Below are 19,598 nucleotides of genomic sequence, written 5' to 3'. Positions count from 1 at the left end.
TAAGAAAAAAAGACTGTGGTAATTAAATGTCTTGAGGATAAGAAGGGGGAAAAAACCTTCAACATTCAAGTGACATCCTAGGTATAAAGACTATGAATAACAGGCAGGAAGAGCTTCATGGCTTTTAAATGGATTAATGGAAGCAGAGGTTGTATAAGCTGTACATTAAGGGACAAAAATCTTCTGTTTTTAACTTTGGATGTCTTAATAGGAAAGTACCTGCAGAAAACTGAGAGAACAACAGCTTTTGCAGGCAGTCAAGAGCTACCCAAGTGAGAAAAGGAAAGAAAGTGATACACCTGTATCAACCAAGAACTTCAGTAGCTTCACCCTGCATGCAACCTGGATGTCTAATACTGTGCAAGACCACTTCAGTGGACAAATGGAAGAGAAAGCATGAACTGAATAGAGCTTGCTATTCAGGTTTACACTGAAGAAAGTAGAGGTCAATTATGTACAAATATGTCAGGAGGTTAAAAAAAAAAACAACCTACTTATCTTAAAGGTAAATATTGGAACAAGGATTTATACAATATCAGAACTTAATAAAGCAGTAGGAACATTAAAACATAGGAACTTAATTCAGTACTTTTGTCTCCTAATTTTCATGAAATCTTTAGAATGATGTCCAGTAGCTACTGTTCTTTGCATGAAAAAAAAAGGACATTCAAACTTCACTGTTATGATATTAGGATTGAAAAAAAAATAAACTTTAGATAGAGATAGATAGATAGATAGAGATAGACAGAGGTATAGATGATATAGATACAGTTATAGAGATAGAGATAGATGATATAGATAGATGATATAGATATAGATTAGATATGGAGATAGATACATAGATATAGATATATAGATGATATAGATATATAGATGATACGGATATAGATATATAGATATAGGATATAAATGACACAGATATAACTAAGGAACTTATTCTATCCTCAAGGTTGGGAACAATCCACAAACTTGTTTGCAGTTAAAACACAGAAAGTCCTTATTCCCTTCCATGCTGAGAAAGAATTCTATTTTAAGCAGCACTCTAGATTTCCCAACTTTAAATCATCTTTGCTCTGTTTCTAAAAGTCAAGTCAAGAGAATCATAGAATTGTCAGGGCTGGAAAGCACCTCAGGGATCAACTAGTTCCAACCCCCCCTGCCATGGGCAGGGATACCTCACACTAGGTTGCTCAGAGTCCTATCCAGCCTGGGCTTAAAAAGAGACCACTATACAACTGATATTGCAGTAAATGGTAAAAAAATATATGGTGAAACAGAAATAAAAGACAGTGTGCTACATTTAAGTGAAATCAATGAAAGCATTGAGAAAAGCATTTTCACTGACACCTTTACTCAGGCACCCTTAGCAACTCATGACCCTAAGATCATAACTGGAATAAAATTCAGTATTAAAACACTGCCTTCAGTGCAAATGTTTGTTAAGCAGGACCTTATTATTGAAAGGATGAGAAGATTTATTTTAATTAACAGGTTTGGTTTACTTTTGAACATAAACTGTATAAATGTTGTTCAGGCAGTAATACTTCAGGATATGTTTCAAATCCATTTTACTTAAATTATAAACCGATGAGGGTCTGTTTTTCATTGCAGAGCTGAAGAAACTTCTTTCTGAATGACTCAGATTAGCATTTTGCAAGGCAATATCCTCAATTACCAAAATTGTTTTTTGACAGGATATTTTTCTAAGGAAACATACAGCCTGGTGAAGACTTCACCAGCAAACGAAGAGTCCAGTCAGCTGAACAGCATCTGTACAAAAAAAATGTTAAATTCTGGTACTGAAAAGAACATATAGATCTGCTAGCAATTCCCACAACTAGCAGAAGAAGCTGTCTGAAGGTGCTGTGACTAATAACTCACCAAATCAGCACTTCTTTTATGGCAGCTTTGGAGAGAGACCCAAATAAATCAGATTTGTCATAACTCTAAATACCACTTGAAATGTCAGCTGGGAATCCGAACTCAGTGTACCACAGCAGTGTGTTTGTAAGCCTTGACTGCGCTTCACAAGAAGGCTGTTGTTTTCAGGGATCAAGAAGACAGTTTCTGTGGGAGAAATTCTTCAGTTTTTTTCCCAATCATCTTTCTTCTATCTGTTCACATCAGATAAAGATGTTCATTCTGTTCAATCAATGTACTTTCTTCTTAGCAAACACACCACTGAGTATGTAAAAGTTGTTCTGTCAGAAGCTGTTTTGAACAGTGCAGCCTTTTACCCATTCGGTTTTCAAAAAAACGTGAGTGACAGCACAGAGAAGTCATATTGCCTGTACTAGCAGGCAGCTGGTTTAATTTCCATGTTTGAAAAACACCCCTTTGCCTTAGAAAAGGTTTCCACTCTTCAAAAGCCCTCTGCTGAAATGTAAATGGTCATTCACTTAAAAGAAAGAGATAAGGGACAGGATGGAATCTCATGGCAGCTTCTTTATGGCGTTTTGGTTTTCAGCTATGAAAAAAATAAATGCTTAGTCTGAAATAGATTAAAGTCTAAGAAGAGGCATCAGCAGAAAGCAAGAGTACAAAACATATTGGACTGGAATGGTTCAGAGCACAGTAGCTGCAGATTACCTAACTTACCTGTACACTTAATCTTCTGAAATAATTCAGTCACAGGGAGACTTGTCCACATCATTCATGATAGCAAATCCTCAGATGTATGCCACAGAATTAAAATTAATAAACCACCAGTAACCAGTAGAGTGCAGGCAGCATTGGTTGTATATCACTTTCAATTTTTATATAAATGCAGCATAGAGGAAGGGTGAAGAAAGATCTGACTTGATTTTGTGGCATGAAGATCCCCCTTAGAGTTGGTTTGTTTCTACACAGATAGCTAGATTCAGAATTTTACCACTTTCTTAGGAAAAAAAAAAAAAAAAGGAACTGTAGCTGAATGGAGGATCTATAGATGATGTAATATCCAGAGTGGCATCTCTTCTCTGATTGGTAGGGACAGTTTAGGACATGACATTGTCCTAAGCAGAATTCTGTCCAGTGCAGAGATATCCCAAGCTCACAGTCAGTATCAAAGCCATGTTTCACTTAGAATCATTAGAGAACTGATGTTTTGTACCCTGCTTTCACTTCTGTGTATATGTAAATTGTATATACATATATAGCATTGTATATACATATAAAAGCATAAAGTATGCTTTTTCCTGGCATCCTGGCTTGGATTAGAAGTGCTGTGTCCAGCAGGAGGAGGGAAACGATTGTTCCCTTGTACTCATCTCTGGTGAGGCCACACCTCAAGTATTGTGTCCAGTTTGGGGCACCTCAATACAGGAGAGAAGTGGAGGTGCTGGAGCCAGTGCAGAGGAGGGCAGCGAAGCTGGGAAAGGACCTGGAGAATAAGTCTTACAAAGAGCGACTGAAGGAGCTGGGGATGGTTAGTTTGAAACAGAGGAGACCTCATTGATGCCTACAACTACCTGAAAGGACCTTGTGGAGAGGTTGGTGCTGGTCTCTTCTCTCAGGTAACTGGTGATAGAACAAGAGGGAACAGCCTCAAGCTGTGACTGGATAGGTTTAGACTGGGCATTAGGAAAAAAATATTCACAGAAAGAGTGGTCAGGCATTGGAATGTGCTGCCCAGGGAGGTGGTGGAGTCCCCAAGCCTGGATGTGTTTCAAGGTGATTTGGATGTGGTGCTTGGGAATATGGTTTAGGGGTGAACTTTGTAGAATAGGGTTCTGGGTTGGACTTGGTGATCCTGAGGGTCTTTTCCAACCTGAATGTTCCTGTGATTCTGTGATTCTCAAGCCATCAATACATTGGCATTGTCTTTGGAAAACTGTATGTTTACAAAGCCCCAGGAACAATGTACTCTATACAAGGGATCAGCCCATTACATGAGGTAATAAATTCCACCTTCATAAAACTCCCAAAGAACCAAAGGCCACCTTCACTGAAATAAAACACTGCCAGTATCCTGCTCACCCTGGGAGACTGCAAACACTTATTTCCCTGAAAAATCTCAGCACAGGAATAAATGCTGCGGCCAAATACCTACCCACCCATGTCATTTCAGATACATTTTTATAATAATGTAAGCCTATGATTTCAGTTTTAGAAGAAGGCTTTACCTTTTATACTGAAATAAGGTGGGGAAAGAGTTCGTATCTCCTACTTTTCAGTCTCATAACTGTTAAAAAATATATAAAAAAGGTAATATGAAATGGCATTTTTTCTTTGTAGAAATGTATTTTTCATTAGCCACTGTGATACACATAAGTGACAGGGAAAATGACTCCTTGTTCTGGATTAAACCTCCACTGTGCATGGTGCAAACACTGAGTGAAGAGGATATGCAATCTGTGTAGTGACAGATACAGAGAAAGAAGGCAGCTAGGCAGAAATGTACTCTCCAAACACTGTACACTGATCAGCTAGACCCCATGTAATCACAGGAAACATCCTGGGTAATTCAGGAACATTTAAACCTCTTTGCTTCTGCTGACATTCAACTGAAAAAGGTTAGAATTCCTGCAGAAAGTCAGCATTGTACAATAGCAGAAATATAAAAGGATCATAGAATAGTCCTTCTTGTAGTATCTTGTCCACATTCCTCTTCTAAATGAAAAATTATTTCACCTTTTTATTAATTATGACAATTACAGAAATGGATCCATTGCTTCTGAGTTTTTTTTTAAACTGCAAGCATCTTTCTAGTGCTGTGCTTTGCAGTGCTGTAGCTGAGTGTTGATAACACAGCAGTGGTTTGGCTACCTCTGAGCCGAGCACCCAGGCTGTGCTTTTCCAACATTTCCCTGCCCTGAGAGTACACTGAGGGGACAGAGCTGACCCAGCCTGGCCAAAGGGGTATTCCATGCCATATGACATCAGCTCAGACATAAGAACAAAGTGAAAGAAGGAAGTGGGAGGGATTTGTCCATGGTGTCTCTCCTCCAGAGGAACAACCAAGCATTGAGAGCCCTGCTGCCCAGGACCAACCATCGTCCTGCTGATGGGCAGCAGAGACCAACATCTTCTCTGCTTTTGCTTCCATGTGGTCTGTTGCTTTGCTTATCATTATTACTAAATTGCTTCTGCCTTATAGCTGGCTTTTGTTATATTTTCCCCTCTCCCCTTTCCATCTAAGGGGGATTGATAGAGTGGATTTGGTGGGCATTTGGCCCCTAGTCAGGGCCACACCTCCACAACGATTTTACCTACATGCATACACCCAAACCTATCATACTTGTGTAAAGAGTGCACCAGACTGCCCAAATACAGGTACAGGCCAAGCGGAAGATGCACATGTCCTAGCTGCCAGCACTGCATCCAAGCAGGAGAGAGACATCAGATCAACAATTACTTGGAGAAGCCAGCTCTGAAAATGCAGAACTTCTTTGGAAATTCTATCTGAAGTTTAGGAGGACAGCTCCTAGGCCTGTAACTGCAGCCATCTCATTCAGAGGCAGCTGATCTTCTAACTTTCATACTCGCGTGGATATGAAATGGTTTTTGAAAGGCACTAGGATGAGTCCACGTGCTGAGTTCTGCACTTTGGCCACAACAACCTTATGCAGTGCTACAGGCTGGGGACAGAGTGGCTGAAGAGCAGCCAGGCAGAAAGGGACCTGGGGGTACTGGTCAACAGCCAGCGGAATGTGAGCCAGCAGTGTGCCCAGGAGGCCAGGAAGGCCAATGGTATCCTGGCCTGCATCAGCAATAGTGTGGCCAGCAGGAGCAGGGAAGTCATTCTGCCCTGTACTCAGCACTGGTTACACAACACCTTGAGCACTGTGTCCAGTTCTGGGACCCTCAGTTTAAGAAGGACATTGAGAGACTTGAACGTGTCCAGAGAAGGGCAACAAGGCTGGGGAGGGGTCTGGAGCACAGCCCTGTGAGGAGAGGCTGAGGGAGCTGGGGGTGTTCAGCCTGGAGAAGAGGAGGCTCAGGGGAGACCTCATTGCTCTCTACAACTACCTGAAAGGAGGTTGTAGCCAGGTGGGGGTTGGGCTCTTCTCCCAGGCAACCGTTGACAGACCAAGAGGACACAGTCTCAAGCTTCACTAGCGGAAGTTTATGCTCGAGGTGAGGAGAAAGTTCTTCCCAGAAAGAGTAATTGGCCATGTGAATGTGCTGCCCAGGGAGGTGGTGGAGTCACCATCCCTGGAGGTGTTCAAAAAAAGATTGGATGTGGCACTAGGAGCCATGGGTTAGTTGTCCTTTCCCCATATAGGGGCTAGCCCACCAGCTGCACCAGCTGTTTAATGGAAGTAGGAGAGTTAAAAGAGTCAGGGAAGATAGACCTGGCTTCCATCACAAACTAAGTTAATCTAATTCCTTTCACACTAGCATAACACCATTGGTGTTATGTCACCCACTGGTGAGACACTGGAACAGGTTGCCCAGGGAGGTGGTAGAAGCCTCATCCCTGGAGGTTTTTGCAGCCAGGCTGGATGTGGTTTTGAGCAACCTGATGTAGTGTGAGGTGTCCCTGCCCATGGCAGGGGCGTTGGAACTCGATGATCCTTGAGGTCCCTTCCAACCCTGACAATTCTATGATTCTATGACTTATGTTTGGGTGAAGACCAAAGTAAAAATCCAGTAAAGTCCATTGGAATCCCAGAAACATCTTGAATGCACATGATAACTGGCTGTAATTGATAGCAAAAGAGCAACCTTTGTTTATAAATTGCATATCGATTCTTTTTTAATATATAAATTGCAGATTGATTTTTTTTTTCACACTGAGTCAACAGGAAAAATATTTTTCAGTAAAGTTAATGTCTTTGTCTTTACTCTTTAAAACTTTGATATTTTTGTAGAGTAATTCTGTTGAGGGTATAAATAATTTGGCTTCATGAGTTGTATGTCAAAGGCTGTTCTTCATCCTGGAATATCAGGTTACTCTTTATTCCCATTCAGATGCATTGTCCTCAATCTATAAAGATTGTATTTCCCCTTCTTTATAATTTCAAAATGGATTTTTCCAAAAAGAACAGAAGTACTTTAAACTTCAAATCTTATCCAGTTCTGAAAATATTCTAAAAGCCCAACTAGGAATCCAGTTTTGCAGATGTATTGTTTCCTAAAAGCAACAAAAATGTTGATGTTTCCTTGGAAACATCATAACCTTTCCTGTATCCACTAGGGCAGTGTTACATAGCAACAGGATAAAATTATCTCAGTTCCATCTATTCTAATACAGCTAACTATTTTTTTAAGATCACTCAACTGCATTAGAAGCTTACTGAGTGCTATCTGTTAGGAAGTACATTTTCTTCAAAGTATCGTTGAGGCTCTAGAAGCGAACTTAAGAAAGCAGCCAGGAGGGACCTTTTGGATCATCAGGTCCTATTCCCTGCAGCTGCAAGGGCATCATGTCAAGTATTACTGCTGTAACAAATTTTCCCAGTGCTGTTTTAATTTCAGTTTTGTTCCCATCTTCTTCTGGAGAGTGATCAGTAGCTTGGTGCTTCCACCCTCCTCTAAATCCAGGGAGCAGCCAGTGCACATTTACCAGAAGTTGTGTGAACTGATGAACTTATGGAGAGCCAAAATAGCCTTTCACTATTTCTCAGCCTCTCTTCCAGGTCCTTTAACGTGTGTTTCAGTTCCTGAAGTTCCTTGCCCGGGTGCCAGGCACTACCCTAACAATCTTTACAGTAATTTCTTTCTAAGGAGAGTGCTTTATCCAGGTTCAGTACATGCAGACTCATTCATTCAAAAGCCTGCAACTTTCTGCTCCCATATAGCATCATCAGTTCAAGAAAGATGTTGAGTTGCTCAAACGTGTCCAGAGAAGGGCAACAAAGCCCAAAGGGAAGGATCTGGAGCACAGCCCTATGAGGAGAGGCTGAGGGAGCTGGGGGTGTTTAGTCTGGAGAAGAGGAGGCTCAGGGGAGACCTTATTACTGTCTACAACTCCCTGAAGGGAGGTTGTAGCCAGGTGGGGGTTGGTCTCTTCTCCCAGGCAACCAGCAACAGGAGAGGACACAGTCTCAAGCTGTGAAGGGGAAAATTTAGGCTTGATCTTAGAAAGAAGTTCTTCCCAGAAAGAGAGATTTGCCATTGGAATGTGCTGCCCAGGGAGGTGATGAGGTCAACATCCCTGGAGGTGTTTAAGAAAAGATTGGATGAGGTACTTGGTGCCATGGTCTAGTTGATTAGTTAGGATTGGGTGATAAGCTGAACTTGATGACTTTGGAGGTCTCTTTTAACCTGGTTGATTCTGTGATTCTGTGATCAGTCCATCTTCTCACTCTTATGGTCTTTTTTGCCATTTTCTTATTTTTCCAATTTCCTTTGTCCTATACACTGAAAATATTTCTCTCAACCATCTCTCCCTGCTTCTGCATTTCCCGCAGTAACTGAACCATGCTTCTCTAAACCGTAAAGGGTATATTTGCTTCTTATATGTTTCTCCAACCCTGGTTATTTAAACTGAAACTGCTACACTGTGTGCCTGGCCAAGTTGATTAAAAAAAAACAAAAAAACAAAACAAACCCAAAACAAAACAAAAAAACCCCACCAACTGCTGGAATTAGGAGATAGCTGGTAAATATATAACCAAGAAGAGTACAGAGAAGCTGAATGGAGTGATAAGGATGCATAAAAAGGCCTGGGGAGAAAAAAACTTGATGTCGTACTGAGAGAGGAAGTTCAGTCTAGGTGGGACAAAGAACAAACAGCATGGGGAGAGCAGAGCCAGATCTCTGGCTGGGCTCTGGAAATGAGGATCTGGATGAGTGAAGTATCAGAATTGCCTAATGCTGCTGTAACACACCCGTCACAGAGCTTTGAATTGCACCCCAGAATCTTGCTGCAAATAGGAAAACACTATTAAGTCCCCTGGAAAACTCTATGGATCCATGAGTGAACATACCTTATCCTGCACCTCATCCCCTGTCCCTTCTAGATCTGATAGATCATCAAATGGAACTGACCTCTATACAGACATGCCAAAAGCTGAAAGGGATACAAGAATGGAACATCAGTTCCCCGTGCAAAAGAAGCAGAAATGGGGTTGTGTTTGGAGCAGTGAAGGAGGTGGAGGCTGTGCTGCACAGGGTATGAGATTTGGATCTATATGTAACACCAGATTACAAAATGAGAAAACTGGAAAAAACCATATTGAGGTTTCCCTCATAACACTTAAAATCATTTTATACCCAGAGACAGTCAGACACATGCAGGTACCCACCAGCCAGCTTTGCTCCTTTTAGTTATGAGTCTATAATTTCAATTTGCCAGGGTTCTGTTGGCATATAAAACACTGACAGTTTATGACACCTGACCTGCAGTGAATTGGAGATCCATAATTCACAGTTACCTGCTGGTTTCCCACCATCAGAAATTTTGAAATAAATTAATAATGCCATTCATTTTCATGTCCAAATCTGTCAGAGTACGTATCCTAAAACTCACATTTAGCTTTCCCTCACATCACTTAAAACTATTTTATACCCAGAGATGGTCAGACACATGCACACATCCACCAGCGATTTTTGCTCCTCTCAGTTATGTTTCTTTCACCTGTTACTGGACATGAATTTTAAAAAGCACTCACCAAGTATTTTGATTCATCTGGTTGGTGCTTTCTTTAGGTAAATCACAGAAAACATTCAGTTGGAAGAGACCTCCAAGCTCATCCAGTCCAACCCTCAACACAGCCGTGAAAGGTCAACACTAAACCATGTCCCTAAACACCAGCTCCACACAGCTGCTTAAACACCCCCAGGGATGGGGACTCCAGTACTGCCCTGGGCAGACCATTCCAGTGTCTGAGAACTCTCTCTGGAAAGAAACATTTCCTAGCATCCAGCCTGAACTTCCCCTGGTGCAGCATGAAACCATTTCCTCTGGTCATGTTGCTTGACACCAACGAGAAGAGGTTGCACCCTCCTTGCCCCAACCTCCCTTCAGGTAGCTGTAGAGAGCAGTGAGGTCTCCCCTCAGCCTCTTCTTCTCCAGATTGAACAACCCCAACTCTCTCAGATGCTCTTCATAGGCCACGTGCTCCAGGCCCTTTTCCATCCTCTGATAACATGGTGACAGCTAAGCAGGAGGGCAATCTATTTTCAGTTAACTGCAATAATCATTGTCACTGTGTATCTGTAATGAAAACTATTCTCTCCAGTTTTTTGTTTGTTTTTTTTTTTTTTTTCCCCCAGGCTCATGCTCAGTGTTATCATTACAGTGAGAAAGGTCAGAAACAGATTCTCTAACTTACAACCTAGTGCCAGACATACCTAAATGCATACCCCAAATTCCTAAGGCGTTGCCAATGCACAGCTACTTTAGAAGAAAAGAATCATTTTGATCTACAATTTAAATGCCTCTCTTTTACCCATTAGCTCACAAGAAAAACAAATGCCACGCACCGACAACATCTTTTCAAACTGCTAGATCAAAAGTTTCACAGACAGAGCTAGCATGTAACAAAGCATCCCAGATAGGTAGTGTGTCTAAAGCCCATTATCAGAAGCTTTCTGAGCTTTAGACTCTCTTGTCACTGTATCCTTTATGAGAGTTGTGTAAAAGGACTGATACAAAGTCACTGAGGAGTTCAGCAAGCATTCCAAACTCGTCTGCTTTCCAGCAGTCTCACTGAGGCTCAGCAGCATACTTTGCTCGTTACTGTAATTAGCAAGGAAATTTTTGAACTGGGAGTTTGGTTACGTGGTTGAAGCAAAAAATGGCTTGGTTTAGGGTTGTTGGGGGTTTTTTTGTCTGTTCATGTGGTGGTTGTTTTTAAACAAGTTTCCTCACCTACTGTTTTCCTGACTGAGGTGACAGGGAGATTGATTCAAAGGCCACCAGTAGAAGAAGTGTGACCTAAAACAATCACAAAAACGAACTGCACAAGGTACTTCAGTATATCTCAGAGATAATAGAACTCTTTTTTCTGGTCAGGTTTTGCCCTAGTTGCCAGTAGAGACAATCCTGTGTCTGAGGCCAGTGTTTATTTTCTGCATATGAGGATTTGCTCTTCAGGAAGAGAGAGGCCTTTGCAGGAAGTTATGACTTAACCTCGAGGCCACACCTTGAGTACTGTGTTCAGTTCTCGTCCTTCACTACAAGCAGGACATTTAGGTTCTGGAGCATGTCCAGAGAAGGGCAACAAGACTGGTGAAGAGCCTGGAGCACATGATGTACACAGAGTGTCTGAGGGAGCTGAGGGTGTTCAGTGTGGAGAAGAGGAGGCTGAGGAGAGACTACGTCACTCTCTACAACTACCTGAAGGAAGGTTGGAACGAGGAGGAAGCAGCCTCTGCTCCTTGGTGGCAAGCAACAGGACCAGAGGAAGCGGTTTCAAACTGTACCAGGGGAGGTTCAGGCTTGATGCTAAGAAATATTTCTTCACAGACAGGGTTATCAAACACTGGAATGGTTTGTCCAGGGCAGTGGTGGAGTCACCATCCCTGGAGGTGTTTAAGCAGCTGTGTGGAGCTGGTGCTTAGGGACATGGTTTAGGATCAACCCTAAGTTGGGTTGGAGGTTGGACTGGATGACCTTTGACGTCTCTTCCAACAGGGTGATTCCGTGATTCTGTGATCTCTGAAAACTGTAGCCTTCAATGCTGTGCAGGAGAGCAAAACAAGCAGTTTACACAACTTCCAGTATTTTTAAGGGAAAGCCTCTCTGATGGGAAGAAGATTAAGCTACAAGAGCACATTAAAGGCCATGTGCAGCTCCAACAGCCTCCTTGCCTACTAAGGATCCTCATACTACCACATGGATGTCATTCTACTTCAATGCAAGCATTTACTTGACTTATATAAAGCTCAGCTTGGTTCACTGTATGCTTTTCCAGTGGTTTTATCAGAAAACATTATCCTATGAAAAAAGAGCCATGAGCATGTTTCCATCTACCCACAGATTTAAAGATTAATAAATACACAAAATTAGCATTCACTGATTTAAGTTTTCTGTGACATGAGAATTTACTTGTAAAATAAGGAATTTGACACTGATTTATTTTATCTGTGTATTTTAATTCTGTATTTACATTCTGGGCAAGAGATCTTCTCTGTGATGATTTAAGTTATCTCAGTTTATTTCTTGGGGCAGCTCCTAACTTAATCCTGAGGTAGGCAAAACTCCTATTGATTTCATGGGATTTACTTTAACAAACCAATTGTTAAATGGGTTTGTTGAAGCGGGTTTGGAGCTATTCAGCAGGGGATGTCCCTGCTGACTGTAGGGAGGTTGGACTGGATGAACTCTGGAGGTTTCTTCCAGCCTGGACCATTCTATGATATACGATAATCAAAAGAATGGTAGTATCTGCTGGACCTCAGAGAAGAAAACAGGAAAGAATAAACAAGCTTGCCTAGTGAAAAAGCACATAATACACCATGCAATAATTTTTTTTTTAACCTTGTAGGGAAATAGAATAAATAAAGCACCTGATCTATATTTGACATTGTGTATACACTATAATGTATATGGTTATTAACTCTTTGAAATCTACATGTGAGTTATTTACCACTACACTGACTTACAATGCCTATAAAATCCTTCCATGTGTCTATTCCTTTTCTAAGATGTCACAGATTTTGTTGAATCTGCTGCTATTCACATCATGCCAGCTTCAAAATGAAAGTGCTGGCTGGAGTGAGCTATTCTAGGGCTTGAAGTTTGGATTGTAACATGAGAGGCTTCCCGTTCCGGCTGCTGCTTTTAGGTTCCACGTTGTGGGTGTTGGTTCTTTTTCCACAGGGGTGGCAGCAAGACAAGTGGGAGTTGTTTAACTTGCTTGTTTTCTGCTTTATACTGGGGATTTTAATATATTATCATAGAATCATAGAATGGTTCTGGCCACAAGGGACCTCCAAAGCTCATCCAGTCTGACCTCCCTGCAGCCAGCAGGGACATCCCCAACTAGAGCAGGCTGTCCAGGATCTTGTTGAGCCTCACCTTGCATATCTCCAGGGAAGGAGCCTCAACCACCTCCCTGGGCAACCTCTTCCAGTGTTCTACCACCCTCATAGTGAAGAACATTAAGGGGTTTTTTATCTCAACCCAGAGTTTTTCGTGTGTTCCCTTCTATGTTGGTGGGAGACAGGCAGGTTAACTCATCTATAGTGCTTTAACCTCTTACATTAGCAGAATTAGTTACTAGAAAAACTAATTAGCCATTTACCTACCTCTTCCATCATCTAATTCATAAGCTAAAAAACCTTCTCCTTGCCCTAATAATTTCATTGTAGTAATTTATATTCTACAGGTTGCTGCCTTCATGGGTTTTGTTCAGTTAAATATGATATCAACTGACACCTTTACATGACTTTAACGTGCAGCTATTGCTTTGATGACTTTGAGGAAGCTTCTTGACCATGTTATCCAATAATTTTACAAGCTCATTCCTCTACCTAGCTTGTTTTAGGAGGATTCGGGTTTGTCTAAATACTTAGATATGCTTGTAACTTAAAGCGTGTAGAACACTCTTCAAATCAGCCAGTCCTTCTAAAATAAGCAGGAGCTTAAGTACCTTGTTGAATTAGAATGTAGATGCCTTAAGAGATGCTGAGACAACTACAGTTTCACAAGCAAAAGCTTTTTCATTTGCCTTTTTTTTTTCCTTCACACCCATCCACCCCCTTTCCTCCTTTTTTTTTTTTTTTCTTTTCAAGGCTCATATCTGTGTTACATTTTCTGGAATTAACAGAAATGTTGATGCCCATAGTATTACCTCTGTATAGTTTTCACATTCATTATCCCTGATTTCAATAAACTGTGCAGTTAATATTGCATTTTCTTTCATTTATGTGTCATGGTTTCCATAGTAGTCAGGCTTCTTTTCACAGAAACACAGAATTAACCAGGTTGGAAAAGACCTCTGAGATCATCAAGTCCAAACTATCACCCAACACCATCTCATCAACTAAACCATGGCACCAAGTGCCTCACCCAGGCTTTTTTTAAACACTTCCAGGGACAGTGACTCTACTACCTCCCTGGGCAGCCCATCCCAATGGCCAATCTCTCTTTCTGGGAAGAATTTCTTCCTACCATCCAGCCCAAACCTCCCCTGGCACAGCTTGAGACTGTGTCCTCTCCTGTTGCTGGTTGCCTGGGAGAAGAGGCCAACCCTTTCTGGCTACAACCTCCCTTCAGGGAGTTGTAGAGAGCAATGAGGTCTCCCCTGAGCCTCCTCTTCTCCAGGCTAAACACCCCCAGCTCCCTCAGCCTCTCCTCACAGGGCTGTGCTCTAGACCCCTCCCCAGCCTTGTTGCCCTTCTCTGGACACGTTTGAGCAACTCAACATCTTTCTTAAACTGAGGAGTCCAGAACTGGACACAGGACTCAAGGTGTGGTCTAAGCAGTGCTGAGTACAGGGCAGAATGACTTCCCTGCTCCTGCTGGCCACACTATTGCTGATGCAGGCCAGGATACCACTGGAATTCTTAGCTACCTGGGCACACTGCTGGCTCATGTTCTACTGGCTGTTGACCAGTACCCCCAGGTCCCTCTCTGCCTGGCTGCTCTCCAGGCATTCTGTCCCCAGCCTGTAGCACTGCATGGGGTTGTTGTGTGTTTTACCTCATACCTGCTCTCTGCACACCCGGGACAGAAACAGGGGACAAAAAATCACTCCAAAGAGAGGATACAGACACTAAACCATAAAGAAACTAAACTGCTCTCACTTGAAACTAGGAGGAGCATCAGTGAAGTGTGAGTAGTGAGGAAAGACTAGCACAAGCATATGATTTGAGATGGCACTTCTAAGAAAGAAGAGGCCAAAAATTCTTCATCCCTGAACTAAGATAGGTCAGAAAATGATAAAGTGAAAAGATAAAGTGAAAAATACAGAGTGACACCAAAAAAAAAAGCACAAAGGTAAACACATCAACACAAATGATGGAGGATAAAAATAGAAAGGGAGAAGTAGAAGGCCTGTCTTTAAATGAAGGCATTGATTTACTAAGCTTATCAGAAACCCTGTGATTGGAAAACAATCACTGGGATACTGTAATGTCATTACAAAACATTAAGTAAAGAAATAGTAAACCAAGCTGCTGTCAAAATAGATCAACATGTTTATGATAGCCTAGAAGTGAGTCTCATCAATAAGCTAACCGTTTGAACCCAAGAATCTGCATGGATTTATTATTGCTATTACTAATTATTATTTAATTAACCATTATTTAATTTATAATGTTTCATTATTTTAAAATTACTTTAAATTTAATAATTGTAATTACTAATTTAATTACTAATTATTAATATTATTATGAATATTATTTTTATGTATATCTCTATTAAATTCCAGGCCTAGGCAATAAGAATAAGAACACTAACTCAGTTGATGACACCAGTAAAAGACCTAATGTGAGGGCAGAAAATACAACTCTAGGCAAACGTCATACACATGCATTGTAGGGGCGGCTAAGCAGAGGAAGGACATGGACCTGATGGAGAGGGTCCAGAGGAGGGACACAAAAATGATCAGGGGGTTGGAGCAGCTCTGCTCTGAGGACAGGCTGAGGGAGCTGGGGGTGTTCAGCCTGGAGAAGAGAAGGCTCCAGGGAGACCTAATAGCAGCCTGCCAGTACCTGAAGGGGGCTCCAGGAAGGCTGGAGAGAGACTGTTTGCAAAGGGCTGCAGGGACAGGACGAGGGACAATGGCTTCAAACTAGAGCAGAGCAGATTGAGATTGGATGTGAGGGACAAGTTCTGCACTATGAGGGTGGCGGAACCCTGGAAGAGGTTGCCCAGGGAGGTAGTTGAGGCTCCTTCCCTGGAGATATTCAAAGTGAGGCTGGACAGGACCCTGGGCAACCTGATCTAGTTGGGGATGTCCCTGCTGACTGCAGGGAGGTCGGACTGGATGAGCTTTGGAGGTCCCTTCCAGCCCAGCCCATTCCATGATTCTACGATTCTAATGTCAATGACTGCTCTCCAGTGAAGCATCTACACCTCCTTCTAGTACCTCTTGAGTGAACCCCCACTAAAGAACCTCCATCAGTGGTTCATGAAGACTGGAAGATGTCCAATATGTCTCCAGGATTAAAATAAGGATTTGGGCTACTGTGGAAGAACGTTGATGAGCTACTGGACTGTAAGTCTGGCAAATAGATAAAGCAGATAGGTAAAGGCTATTTATAGTCTAGAGATTCAGCTACTATACAGTTTTAGTTGGCTGTTCACTTTCTCTTCAGATTTGTTGACATTGGGAATCCCACCTTACAAACCTCTACAGAGCCTTTTGAATAGATTGGTGACCATGTGGACAAGACTGATCCAAGTGATATGGCTTACTGAAATTTTACATCTATGAAGGAGGGTTTTCCCATCAGGAGAGAAGATGGTGGTATGGTGATATGGAAATCTGGAAAGTTTTGGATAAAATACAGCTACCCAATAAGGCAGCAGGAACCAGACTCGATAAGGAAGTGATTCCATGTATCAGGCAGATGACCTCTGGGACAACAGGCAGTGTGGATGCAATTCACAGAGCTGAGGGGAAAACTGCAGAAGTAATGAGAAGAAAGATCCAAAGCAGACTACTAATTAAGGAACAACAGGGTCAGGAGATTTCTGAACTGAACACAGCTGGGGATTCAGAGAGAATCAGAAGAGTGTAGATGATTACCCTCTCATTACTTTTCCCCTGGTGCCTGCTTATGGTGGCTGTTATCGCTTGCTGGGTTGCACAGATCACCAGTTTGCACCAGTCCAGCCCATTCTCATGTGCCTGGGCTGCATGGATGTGCCACCATGCTGGGCAGCTAGTGCTGCCATGTGGTTGCTCTCCTTCCCCCTCTGATGGGAAGGAGTAGGAGTGCTGGAGAAAAATGGGCCCCTTTGGCCAGAACACCTAAGTTATGCCCCTCACTATATGGCAAAACCCCATAGAAAACCTTGCATGTGCTTCATCAGATAAGCAAAAGATCTTTTTAATTCTAATGAGGAGAAGCTTTTCAAACTTACTACTTATTCCATAACTCACTGCTAATAATGTTCATTGATTTGTATGTTAGCAACCACTGCTTCACTAATAATGTTTTTTGCTATTTGACAAGTTGCAGCATTTCCTGTTCCTCCAGTGAACAAAGGAAACATCAGCAGATGCTTTTCCTAATGCACATAAAAAGAAATTCCACAGAAAGTAGAAAAAGGCAGACATTTTAAACTCTGATAATATAAAGTTTTCTCTAAGATATTGTAATTAACTGCTGCAGTATAACTAAATCATTGCCTTGAAAAATGAGTACCCCAATCATTTCTTTTCAGTAAGTAAAATTAACTTCAGCTGTAATTTATGGTATAGCTTTACAGTTCAGCATCTCTTGTACAAAATTTCAGTAGGTTAATTAATTTACTATCCAAATAACTTCAAACTATTATTTCTTTTTGTTATTACCATTACATTGGTAAACACGTTGATTCTCACCAAAAGCCATAAATATCTTCTTGCCTTTTATGTTTTATCTTCTATACCACCAGACTGAATTTGCCACAGCAGACTGGATTTGCACAGTCGGCTGCTTCCCTTCTCCCCAAGCTTAGCAGCAGCTGGTTTACTCAGATTTTTAAACAGACTGGCAGGCTGAGCTACCACTTGGTGTTCAACAGTCAGCCTCACCTGCTCAGTGTATTGCTGCCAAATTCAAAGGGTTTTGTTTCACATCTTCTTTTTAAATAACACCACAGTGGAATATTAAGCTTGAACATAGCACCATGACAACACACAGAGAATCACAGAATCACAACAATCACAGAATCACAGAATCACAGAATGTTAGGGGTTGGAAGGGACCTCAAAAGCTCATCCAGTCCCACCCCCCTGCCAGAGCAGGATTGCCTATACCAGGTCACACAGGAACACATCCAGGTGGGCCTGGAATATCTCCAGAGAGGGAGACTCCACAACCACCCTGAGCAGCCTCTTCCAGTCTTATGTCACCCTCACACTGAAAAAAATCCTTCCTCATGTTTCCATGGAACTTCCTATGCTTCAATTTCCACCATTGCCCCTTGTGCTGTCATTGGGTATCACCCAGCAGAGCCTGGCTCCATCCCTTGCCAATCACCCTAAAAATCTTTATAAACATGAATGAGGTCACCTCTCAGTCTCTTCTTCTCCAAGCTACAGAGCCCTCAGCTCCTTCAGGCTCTCCTCGTAAGGAAGATGTTCCACTCCCTTAATCATCTTTGTGGCTCTGTGCTGGACTCTTTCAAGGACCTCAATTCCCGGAGGTCCTTCTTGAAATGAGGGGCCCAGAACTGGACACAATATTCCAGATGTGGCCTCACCAGGCACACATGCTGGAGGAGATGATTTGCATTACAGAGAAAGTAGAAAAAGGTTGGGAAAACCCCAGAATTCTGTTTGAATAGGACCATTTAAAGATATCATTGGGGAGATATTATTGGATGAGGGGAGCAAGCCATGAGGCAGCAGTATAGCAGGATACAGGTTGAACCTACATCAACACTGCAAGGCTATGTTGTGAGACAAACAGCTGCTAGAAACTTCAGATGACTTATTGCACCATCCAGCACTAGCAGTGCTACACTGAAGTGCTGTGCCTGGCTTTGGGCATGCTTTACAAGGAAGATACATGTGTGGAAGGCATCCTAGAGAGGAGCAGCCCAAGTATTTGAAGGTCTGCAGAACGTGAATGCCCAAGGAAGAGCTGAAAGAGTTGCCTTTTTGGCCAGAAAAGCAAAGCCTGAAAGGAATAACAGTAACAGACTGTGAAGGAGGGGTGCAAAACACAAACGGGAGTGGATGGTTCTTTGTGAAGGACAGAACAGGGCACAAAATGGGCTTAAATTGCAGAAAAGAAGACATAAGCACATTGCCAGGAAAGCTTTCTCTAGATAAGGACAGCAAACCAATAGAGAAGCTGATTTGAGAAAGATATAGAGCCTCCATTATCATGTATTATCAATAAAAAGTAGGACAAGCATCTGACCTTATTCTGAGGCAGAGGCAGCAAACTAGATAGCTTCTCAAGATTCCTCCAGTTCTCTTTTGTGTAAGTAAATGGTTTACATGGATAGTCTCCACACAATACTTTTGTCAATACAGATCCTCTGGTTCAAAAAAGGACAGAGATCTTGTAATTTCCTGATCTTATGATTAGGTGGGAGCTTTGCCACAGCCTGAAGCAACCCCTATGCTTTTTCTACTTGTGCTTGCAGTACTTCTCTAAAAGCATTTTGGTGATAAGAAATTGCCAAAGTTCAGCAAATTGTTTTAACCTTATTCTCCTTTATCCATGATAATCAACTTTTAAACTGCATTTTCCATGCCACAGGGGTCCCTCAGCTGCTTGCCTTCACCAGAATTAGGTCCCTCTTCACACCCCTGCAATGGGTCAAGTGTTCAGAAATTCCCCTACTTGTTTGTATTTCTATGGCGTCTTTCTACATCACTTCATCATGCTGTGCTAACATCCCACTGCAATGGAATCAGCTCTGGGCAGGGAAGGCCAATGCCAACAAAAACTCAGCATGCTGCATGCCCTTAGAGAAGAGCTGAAGAGTAATTCATAGTATCACAGTACATTAGAGGTTGGAAGGGACGTCGAGAGATCATCAGGTCCAACCCCCCTGCCAAAGCAGCATCACCCAGGGGAGTCTGCACAGGAATGCATCCAGGTGGGTT

This window comes from Indicator indicator, chromosome 8 (assembly GCF_027791375.1).
Source record: "Indicator indicator isolate 239-I01 chromosome 8, UM_Iind_1.1, whole genome shotgun sequence".
NCBI lineage: Eukaryota > Metazoa > Chordata > Aves > Piciformes > Indicatoridae > Indicator > Indicator indicator.
The sequence above is the reverse complement of the archived record's forward strand: the minus strand, read 5'-3'. Positions refer to the sequence as shown.